Below are 8561 nucleotides of genomic sequence, written 5' to 3' on the forward strand. Positions count from 1 at the left end.
AGGTGTTATCCACTGAATTCCCTATACTCTTAGAGATTCTTTTTTTAAAAATTTTTATTGGAGTATAGTTGAGTTACCATGTTGTGTTAGTTTTAGGTGTTCAGCAAAGTGCATCAGCTATACATATACCCACTCTTTTTTAGATTCTTTTCCCATGTAGGTCATTAAGGAGTCTTGGCAACAGGATTTTGTAATGGCTGGATAATATTCTATGTCTTGGATTTGCTTGTCTGGTTTAAATTTTTCTCTATTTACAAACAAGTTTTTGATACCCATCTTTGTCAACAGAATATTATGTTTTTATTAGCATTTTTTTAGTTGACCCCTTGGGATAGATTTCTAGAAGTGGAAGTGTTGGACCAAAGTACATAAATGTTTTCAAAGGTCTTTGGCGAACGCCATCAAATTATTTTGCAGAAAGTTTACGGGAACCTTGTTCCTGGGCACCCGTAGTGCTGTGGGCACAGGCCTTGGGTCCGTCAGGCAAACACTGCCTTTCTGTCTTAATGGCATTTCTTTTTAAACTAAGAAAGTTAACTTTTATTAGCCACTTGTATTTCTTTCCCCCCCTCTTTTTTTTTTTGGTCAATTCTCTTTCCTGTCCTAATTTTCTATCATCTTAGTTGTTATTTCCATTGATTTTTTTTTTTAGTGAGTATTCACCTTCCTTTATTACCTGTGGTGTAAACATTTTCTCAAGACATTTAATTTTTAGATGTTTATTTGATAGACATTTTATATTTGTATGTTGAGTCTATTCATTTTTTTCTGTATTTCTAAGAAGGAACTGAACTTTTGATATAAAACGACACCACCTCAGTGTGTCAGCTTCGAGGTGCTAGTATTTAGCGGTAAAAGTACAAGTTGTCCTAGTATTTAATGAATGGAACCAGGTTCTGTCCCATTTGGGTATAAAATGATGGGTTCAAAAAAAAAAAGCTTCTCAGAATAAAATGGAAGCTCCCTTACGGTGACTATTTCACTTTTATTCGGTCTGATAGCCACAGTTAGAAGATTTTCTATTCATCCGGTCCCTTAAGCAGACAAAAGCGGTCCTTCAGGATTCTTTCTCTTGGGTTTTCCCCCAAATACATTCATTCAAATGTCATTTCTTTTGGAAGTTGGTGGCAGTCTGACTTCGGAAGAATCAGGACGAGCTTGAACTCTCCTGGTTATAAGGAAAGACAATAATAATAAAGCCTTTGTCGTAGGGGCGGAGGAGGGTGGGTGGGTTTGCTCAGGGTTAAGGACGGGGCGTTCGCTGCCGAGCCTGTCCGTCCTGACTCAGGGGCCCTGAGGGTCTGACCGGGCCTTGCAGGGGACACAGAGAAATCCATTTTGCGGTCCTGCCGGGGCTCAGAGCTGGAACCCACTCTGTGAGGAGCCCCAGGCACCTGGAACTGGTGATGAGTTACCTCTTAGCCCTACAAATCGAACGCGGCAGTATTCTGGCTATAGGTGACCCCCCTTTGTCCTGTCCAAATAACCGAGGTTTGGCTGTGTCATTACCGTGAAACAAAGGCTCCAGCGACGGCCAGGCAGGGGCTGGAGGCGGCCCAGAGGAAGGCGCGTTCTGATGGCTTTGCGACTCTTTCCCTAAATAACGTGGCCATGAATCATGACCTCTTGGGGGATGCCGGTGGTGACTCAAACCAAATGAACCAGAGAGCCCTGATTCTTCTCTGCAGGCAGGACTGGACTTGACCTGGAATTTTCCTTGTTTTCATGACAAGGGGCAAGACCTGAACCCTGCCACACCGTGCAAACGCCATTCGATACAGGTGCTGTGTGGCCGGGGACGTTTCCGGCTGCCACGCTGGAAAAATACTGCCTGAGTCACCCTTTGCTGGGTGTCACAGGGCCTTCTCCTCCAGGCGCGGACCCCGCGGGCCCTGGTCTCTCCCTTCGCCTCTGATTGTTCTCTGGCTTCCCCGGAAGCCCCGCTGACGAACCACTGGGGCTGGAGTGACTCACAGGAAGGCCGAGCATCAGGGTCAGAGGGGCCCTCATGAGCCCCACACTCCACCGCACCCCGATGCGGAGAGGCCTGGAGACCCGACTGGTCACTGTCCCACCAGCACGAGGGACTGAGTTTTCTGGTTGCTAGTTTAGTGCTCTTCTCATGCCAAGAGTGCTCAGATCTTGGATATAAGCTTCCAGACACAGTCCTTTGTTCAGCAAGTGTCCACCAAGCGCCTCCTTCGGGGCAGGGCTGTGGTCCTTTCCATTGTCCCGGGATCCCTGTCACCTGCTGCTCTTCCCTCCGACCCTCTGCGACCATCAGGCCCTTCATCGTCCTCCCACGAGCACCCTCCGTCTCCCGAGCGCATGGATGGTTCCCGGGCGCCGGGCGATCCTCCTTGCCTTTGAACCCTCCCTCCCCCTCCCTCCTCCAGCATCTAAGGGCTTCTCCTGCGGCCTTGCTGGGAGGCTGCACGCTAACTGCCCATGAATTACATACATGTTAGAATGGAAGTGACGGGAGAAGAGAACTAATGTGTGTCCCTCTCTCAGGCTGATCTTTGTAGAAATGGGGAACTTGGGAGAAATGGTGCCTCGGCCCACAATTTGCTCCATGCGTTTCCATACATTTTTATGGACAGCCAGCACTGGCCGTGGTCAAAGGTGTGGGCTCTGCAACGCAGCTGTCAGGGTTCACATCCCCGAGCCCCACAAACTAGAGGGGGACCTTGGTTTCCTCATCTGTCAAGTGGGGAAGTGTTAACACCTACCTTGCTGAGTTCTCTTGAAGGTTAGTGCATTAATATTCCCATGGTTACTTAAAGGTAGGGCTTGGTAGCGGGCAGCTGGAGCACGTGTGCAGCTGGGCCCTGTTGGGGATGTGCCAGCGTCTGGGCTCCAAGAGGACGGTCTGATGGGGCGGCCCCTTAGGTGGCAGCTCTCAGGCCACTGTGCGGGAGCTCCCCACGCGACCTGCCTATTTATCCCTCCGCCTGTCTGATTTCCAGCCTGGCTCCTGGTTCCAGCTCAGGGAGGAGCCCCTCCACCCCACACACCAGCCGCCTCTTTCTTCCTTTGTGGCCTGACTGTTCCAGAGGCTTCTCTTTCCGGGTGGGGAGGGAGGCACACGCTGGTGACATTGATGGTGCAGCCGGCCAGTGTCACCTCCACCCAGGACCACATGGGGAGGGCTCACCACTGCTTGGAGTCCTTCCCAGGGCTGGTGATGGGCAGTGTGTTTCTGGATGCAACCAGATGTGTGTCCTCAGAGAGCGGACGCCACAGGGCCGGGCAGGGCGGACGCCTTCGAGGTCCTGTGTCTACCGGTTGTCACTGCAGGCAGAGGCTTCCATGCTCCGTCTCAGCTTCCAGAAGAGTGTGGGGCCTTTAGGACTTTGTTTTCTGAATCCTAAGACCGGGGAGTGCGTCTGACTTTGCATCCCTAAGTGCACAGCTGCGTCTCCTTTGTTTATGATGGTCACACACAGTATTTATCACACAGTATTTATCACCTTCACCATTTGCAGTGCACAACTCAGCAGCATGGAATACATCACAATATTGTGTGACCATCACCTCTGTCTGTACCCAAACCTTTCATCATCAGTATCATCTCCATCCCAGCGCATGCTAGCCCCGGGCCCCTCCCCGGATGAATTCGTCAATGGTATTCCTTTTTAAAAAAAATTGAAGTATAACTGACATACATGCAGCATTACATTAATTTCAGCGTAATGATTCGACATTTATATATGTTGCAAAGTGATCACTGAAATAAGTCCTGTGTCTTGAAAGGACTTTTAAAAGAAGAGAATACTTCAGACACGACAATACAACTAAAATAGAAAGGGCATCCTTCCCAGCCAGAGAAGGTGAATTTTGCAGAAACAATGGAAGTACCAAGGTATCCCTTTCTGAGCGGAGAACAAATTCTGAATTTGGGTTTGTCATTCCTATGGCTGCCTTTATCATTTTACTATGTCCAAACGTGTTTATAAATAATGGGCAGTAGTGTTTTGCGTGTTTTTAAAAAACTTCCATGTAAGCGGCATCATTCTCTTCCTGCCCAGATCTCTTCTCCCTGCTTTCTCCCCTCAGCACTGTGGTTTTAACAGGTGCCCATTTCGGGTCAGGAAGTTCTAGTTCTTCTTCTTTTGGTTCCTGCTGGAGTGGGATCCCTGGGGCAAGGACACCAACCTTTGTGGGTCCATCCTTCTCTAAAGGAAAATGTAGATTCCCAGACAATGCTGGGAAGAACATTTTTGCCAGCAACTTTTGTGCACATTGATAATTTTTCTAGGATATCAGTTGAGGGATGGGGTTGCGGGGGGGAAAGCCACGGACGTTTTCTACACACAGGTCTTCCCAATTTCCACTCCAAGTCTGTGAGCTTTTCAGGCTCCTCTTATACCAGCCACTCGTGGGGTTTTCTTTTTCAGACAATGTATATGAAATAATATCGATGTAATTTGGGGGGGCACAAAATTCGTTTTATTGATGACAAAATACCAAAGAAGTACATTCTCATAGTAAAGAACCAAGGTCCCTGCAGAAGTACAGGGGATAGCTGGCCTGGCCGGGGCGTCGCCATTGAAGGCCACCTTGGCTTCCCGGGGAAAGGCGGCGGGAGGGGAAGAAGTTGTAGGGCGGGGACAGGAGTGAGGAGCGGGGAGAGAGGGGGGAGGAGGCCGCGGGGGGCAGCACGGGGACTGCCTGCCAGGCTTGAGGACGCGGTAGCCGCTGACGGAGGCTGCTGCTCTCTCACTACTGCTTTGTCTTCCCGGCTCCCCCGCGACGGAGAGGGCAGCCCGGCCGAGGCTGGTCAGGTAGCGTCTACCTCTCGCCGCCCATCCCTGGCCCCAGCTGGCACGGAGCGACGGTGGCAGCCGCAGGCAAGGAGGAAGATGGTCGGACGGCTGGCGGCCCGTGGGGTGGACCGTGGTACGGGGTGTACAAAACTAGGATATGCCGGAAATAGGGAGCCACAGGTTATCATCCCTTCCTGTATCGCTATTAAGGAGTCAGCAGAAGTGGGTGATCGAGCTCAGAGGAGGGTGATGGAAGGTGTTGATGACCTAGACTTCTTCATTGGTGATGAGGCAACAGGACAACCTACATATGCAACAAGGCGGCCAGTCCTCCATGGTATCGTTGAAGATTGGGACTTGATGGAAAGGTTTACGGGGCAAGTGATCTTGAAATATTTAAGGGCGGAACCTGAAGGCCATTATCTTCTTTTGACTGAACCTCCACTGAGTGCTCCAGAAAACAGGGAGGATACTGTGAAATACCGTTTGAGTCCTTCAGTGTTCCAGGCTAGTACATTGCCGTATAGGCTGTTCTTGCCGTAGCTGCATCCGGGACCTCCAGACACGTAGGAGAACGGACGTTGACCGGTACGGTAACAGACAGTGGAGACGGTGTCACTCATGTCATCCCTGTGGCTGAAGGGTATGTGATTGGCAGCTATATTAAGCACATTCCAATCGCAGGACGAGATCTAGCCTATTTTATTCAGCAACTGCTGAGAGATCGAGAAGTAGGAATTCCTTCAGAGCAATCCTTGGAAAGTGCTAAGGCAGCACAGAAGCGCTATAGTTATGTCTGACCAGATTTAGAAAGAGAATTTAAGCATGATACAGATGGATCAAAGTGGATTAAACAGTATACTGGAATCAATGCTATCTCCAAGAGAGAATTTTCCATCGATGTTGGATATGAGAGGTTCTTGGGACCTGAAATTTCTTTTCATCCAGAGTTTGCGAATCCAGACTTTCCTCAGCCTATCTCAGAAGCTGTAGATGAAGTAATTCAGAATTATCCTATTGATGTCAGACGTCCTCTCTACAAGAATGTTGTCCTCTCTGGAGGTTCAGCGATGTTCAGGGACTTCGGACGCCGCTTGCAAAGAGATTTGAAAAGAACTGTAGATGCCAGGCTGAGATTAAGTGAGGAGCTGAGTGGTGGTAGATTGAAGCCAAAAGCTATTGACGTACGAGTCATTACACACCACATGCAGCGATATGCAGTTTGGTTTGGAGGATGCATGCTGGCTTCCACACCTGAGTTCTACCAAGTATGCCACACCGAAAAGGATTAGCAAGAAATTAGACCCAGCATTTGCCATCACAATCCAGTGTTTGGAGTCATGTCGTGGAATTGGCTTCATCGTTATTGGGGTTAGGGAGGTGGGGAAGAAGTAATCTTTCTGATTCCCTGTTTTGTCTGGATGGCTGGTTTTGAGGTTGTAAACCTAACTTGAAATAGTAAGACGAAACATAATTAGACAGGATTATTTTAATAAGCATATCGACATGCGAATGTAGAGGAGAGCCAAAATGATTAAGTGTTTTTCTTTAGACTGAATATTTGAATCTTCTGTGTATCAAAAAGACGTGGGTTTTAGTTCTTTCTGTGCCCTGGTATTTTGTATATTGTTGAATTACCCAAGATTTGATGGGATTTATCGGTATGTCGATAGCTCTGTAATGCTTGAATTGTACGCTCTGAAGTGTGCAGTGCAAGAGCTTGTTTATATTTCATACTTTTTATACTATGAGGAAAAAAAGTCAAAGAAAAACTAGTATTTGTGGGGGAAAAAGTGACCAAGTAAAGGATAAATACAAAAAGTAGCCTATGAGGGTTGGCGTGCACACACACTCACGGGACTCCAGTCATTGGAAGTGCTCCCATACCCTGTGCCCCGCAATGGTTTTCTCTGCAAGTGCCTTCGGAACTAAGAAGCTAGTATCTTGGATTAACTGATGCCTGCTAGTGCTTTCTGATCACTCGCGTTCTGTTTCTCGCTTTAAAGGAAAAGTAAAGACAAGACTGTTTGACCAGTATTGCAGTTCTGTAGTGTCATTTCTTATTAAAAAATGAATAATTTCATTACCCAAATTGGTATATTGAAAGCCTAACACCATTCTAATAAAGGCACAAATTTCTTTTTAATACTTGTTTTCAGCTCTTTAATCTCTTTATAAGTTAACTAGTAAATCTATTTTCTTCAAAAAAAAAAAAAAGTACGGGGCATAAAAGTGGAAACTTTCCCTCGCTCCGCTCCCATCTCACAGAGCTCGGACCTCTCCATCCTGGAACTTCCAGTGGATTCACAAAGACATGCACGTACGTACCACACGTGCACGTACATACACATGTATGTATATGTATATATACATATATAACATTTAATTGTATATTTATATATAAATAAACTATTATTTAGCATAAATAACAAAATCTACAACGTACATTGTCCTGCAATCCCCCCTTCAGATTTCACGTAAAATGACAGGGTTTGGTTATTCCCTGGTATTATGTTACGTGGATGTACCACTATCAACAATTGTGTCTTTTAAAGACCTTTAGCTAGTTAAAATATTAAAGCACTTCTTTTTTAAAAAAGTAAGCAATCAGAGCTGGCTGAGCAGGGGAGGAGAGCAGCTAGCCAGAGGGCCCTCTGGGTGCCCACCGTGACACCAGGCTGAGTCCGCCCGTCTCCTCCCCTCTTCCCCCCAGGGCTGCACCCAGCTTCCCGGCTCTTTCCCCTGTATGTTCCCCTCTGATCTTCCTCAGCAGCCAGCTGTTGGGGGGAGCTGCAGAGGGTTTCAGGCCCGCATGGGGGTTCCAGCTGGGAGGCCAGGGGAGGGGGCAGATGGGCTCCGCCTGCAGCCTGGGGCGGGGCCTGTGTGTGGACAGGGTCTAGGGCGACAGGTGACACGTGACCGCATTTATCTGCAGCGTGTCACACTAGTCTTATCTGCACTGTAGGCCAGTGGCAGGTGTTACTGGAATAAACACTTGCTTCCAGTGCGATTGTATAGCCCACAGTCCCCGGCACGCGGGTGCCACCTCCCCGTTCACGGTGCCATGTAAGGAAGACTCCACGTGTGTGGTCCGAGACCTCCGCCTGGACGAGGGGCTGAGGGCTGACCGCTGCGCTCCTCTCTGGCGGAGACCATAGACCCACGCACGTCTCAGAGCCAGGACATTTTCACCATCACTGAGCCCCCTCGCTGCTCCGACGGGGACGGAGAGGGTCGAGGTTCAGCCCCCTATTTGGCCCCCTGGCCCCCTATCTGGCCCTGGGCTGGACCTCCCACCTCTGTGCAGCAGCCCCCAACTTTCTCCTCGGGTGCGCCCGCAGGGTGTGCCGGCCGAAGGGCCCGCATCTTGCTGACGGTTTGCTTCAAAGGCGCCAGGTGCCCCCGTGGCCTTCCATCCAGCGTGTCTGACCGGCCTGATGAGGGTCCTTAGTCGTGGAAGAGTTACTTTAATTTGAGAACAGGATCCTTCCACTTTAGGACTTGGCTGTGTAACTAGCACATGTCTAGATGTGCAACCGTGGCCAGTGAAGAGGCCACACTCTTCCCACACATTTCCTTTGCCTCCGTCTGCCCTGCTCGAGCCAGCAGGTGGTACTCAGGGACCCTTACTAGCCCCGGGCCCAGGCCCTGTGCTGGGAGGTGTACGTCCCCCTGCAGGCCCACATGGGCATCGGACGCCACGCTCCATGCCCACTCGGGAACTGTCAGGCCAGGGATGGCATGACTTCCCCTGTAAGAAGCTGTACACACAAAACTCAGGTTGTCAGTCAG

General features: G+C 49.2%; 1 pseudogene; it reads left to right on the forward strand.

Annotated features, from left to right (window-relative positions):
- The first annotated feature begins 4865 nt into the window (after positions 1-4865).
- Positions 4866-6549, forward strand: LOC137228687 (actin-related protein 3 pseudogene; annotated as a pseudogene).
- Positions 6550-8561: the final 2012 nt, after the last annotated feature.

Source organism: Pseudorca crassidens, chromosome 8 (genome assembly GCF_039906515.1).
Source record: "Pseudorca crassidens isolate mPseCra1 chromosome 8, mPseCra1.hap1, whole genome shotgun sequence".
NCBI classification, from domain to species: Eukaryota; Metazoa; Chordata; class Mammalia; order Artiodactyla; family Delphinidae; genus Pseudorca; species Pseudorca crassidens.